A 2768-nucleotide genomic window follows, 5' to 3' on the forward strand; every position below is an offset into this window, starting at 1 on the left:
TTGGTGACTGAATGGGGAATGGATTGGAATGAAGAGAGACTTAGAGCAGACTGACCCACCAGCAGGCTACTGCAGAAAGTGGGGGGATGAGGGCTTGTACCATGGTGGGGGCAGTGTCAGAGGAGAGGGACATATTCAAGAAATATTGCAAAAGCGATCAACATATCAACAGATTGAACGGAGAAGAGAAATCGGGGATGATGAAGAATCCCAAATGGCTTCTAGGTGTAATGGTGGAGAAACTGAGGCAAGACAGAGATTGGTTTTTTATATTCTGTGGACAATTTAGACTAGCTGGCTGCATGGGACTCTCAGTGCAGTGCTCAGTCATGCAGCAGTGAGCAAATAATGCAGGAAACCTTTATGGGGTTTTGGCTATTGGAAAAACAAAGGCAGGGGGGCAAGAACGCTGGGGGAGCAGACAAGCCATAATTCCAGGAAAGGATCATAACTTAGGCCTGACAGGATAAGGGGAAGGGGGGTAAGGACACTGAGTGAGCGGACAAAATAAGAACGTCAAGGGCAGGAGACAACGAGGCGAGGGGCAATACTCAGAGGAGGAATTATCCCAGCAAACATTTGAGATAAAGCACTTGGAGTTTTATGATTTAGTGGTATGTAAGGCTTCGCTTCTTTTCTGACTCGATTCTCTCAGTCCTAATGGCAAGGAAGGGGGGTGGCGGCCATAATAATTTTATTCAGGGCATAGCATAATAATTTTAATAATTCAGGGCATGGCAATTCAGGGCATAACATAGGTAGCAAGCCTAAGGGACTGAGAAGATGCTATTGTTCTTGATGGTAATGGGGAAGGTGAACGAGGAGAATTTAGAGGAAAGATATTGTGTACAATTTGGGACCTAATGAGTTTAAGCTGCCCACTGAGTATCCAATTCCAGATGTCCAAAAGGCAGTTGGGAATGTTGACTGGAGATCAAGAGATAAGTAAGGGCAAGACAGGTAGATTTAAGAATCATAGCAAAGAGATGATCATTAAATCCATGGGAGCTGATGAGATCACTAAGTGAAGAATATAAAGGGAGGAGAGAAGAAAACCCAGGACAAAACCCTGAAGGATGCCTTTTTCAAAGCTGTCATGTGGAGAGGAAAAAGACTAAAAAGGTTTGACAGGTAGGAGGGTTGTGCCTCAGTTTCCCTAATTGTGCTGGTCAGTTTCCCTAAATTGTTCTGCCTCAGTTTCCCTAATTGTTTTGTCTCCGTTTCCCCAATTGTTCTGCCTCGGTTTCTGTGAATGGTTCTGCCTCAGTTCCCCCCACCCCCCCTCAGGTTCATTAAGACTGATATAACTCAGGGCTACTTGCTCTAGGTTATAAATTGTCAATGTGTAAACTCAAGATAAGGGGGAGTTCAGACTTCCTGGCTCTCTACCCCCCTTTGTCATTGTTCTTCTTTATCCCAACTTACCAGAATGTCTGGTGCTTCCCCACACCCTGTCAGAACCGGATTGATAGTCTGTTCCTGCTCTCTATGCTCTGACTCTACTCCTGCCTCGGTCTACCCCTGTAGCTGAGCCACCTGCATATATGTCATTGAGAACTCACATTTGCTGCTGGATGCTATGGACATCAGCTCTGGGGGCATCATGCCCCCAGCACAATCTCTCCCTCTCAGAAATCCAAATAAATTATTAAAAAAACTCTAATCTCTATCTTGCCTCGGTTTCTCCAGCATTACAGAAGAACCCGATGAGAGCCGAACTCACCAGAAAAACTAGAAAGAAATGAACCTCAAGCAGGAAAGGGTGCTTAACGATGTAAAAGGAGGAAGTGGGGTCAAGGAGAATAAGGGTTGGGAAAAGGCCATGGGATTTTGCAACTAAGAGATCATTAGTAACTTTGGAGAGAGTAATTTTGGTGGAATGATAAGGTCTGAAGCCAGTTTATAAGGAGTTAAGAAGAGAATGACAAGAGAGAAAAATGGAGACACCTGTTGTAGATGGTCTTCCTGAGTTTAGCCACAAAGGGAAAAAGAGACATAGTGTAATATTCTCTTTAAAATGGAATGTTCTCTGTTGAGGTTTCCTTGGGGTCTCTGGGAGCAGCCTTCCTTTCAATCCAGGAGTCACCACATGAGTAGTCAGGGGTTAAAGTCCAAATCCTTTATTGTCTCCTTCAAAGTCTTGTCCCTTCACTTGGGTCCTGGCTAGTTTTTCTGAAGGCCCAGCTCTCTCCTTGGTTCTGAGAGTTTCTGCTCCTGCCTGCCTTCTCTGGCCTCTGAATGTCCCCAACTAGGTAGAAGCTGAGGCTCTTGGCTTCTATGCCCCACACTGAGTACAAACCAATCATTATATCACTAGGAAACCATTATTTGTTGTAGGATTAAATCAATGCTAAATTAGACTTAACCACTGTCTCCTCAATCCCACTTAGTGCCTCGTTTCAGGTTCTGGCCCATAACATCTTCTTGTAGGGTTAGATCAATCATGCTGAACCAGGCTAAATGAGATCACTATTGTCTCCATCAATCCCACTGACTCAGCACCTTGTAAGAATCCTTTGTTTCAGGTTCAGAGTTCTGGCCTCTAACAATATAGAACAATAGTTTGTAGAGTTGGAAGGGTGAAGAGAGAGGACTTTTTTCGGGATTGGGTCAACATGGACATATATGTAGGCAGTAGGGAAAGATCCAGTGGACAAGGAGAGATTGAAGATGAGTGAGAGAGTAGGGATGATAGAGCGGACAATCTGTTGGACGAGACTAGATGGAATGGACTCACTTGTACAAAAAAAAGTACAAGTAAAAAGTGG

Source organism: Sarcophilus harrisii, chromosome X, assembly GCF_902635505.1.
Source record: "Sarcophilus harrisii chromosome X, mSarHar1.11, whole genome shotgun sequence".
NCBI classification, from domain to species: domain Eukaryota; kingdom Metazoa; phylum Chordata; class Mammalia; order Dasyuromorphia; family Dasyuridae; genus Sarcophilus; species Sarcophilus harrisii.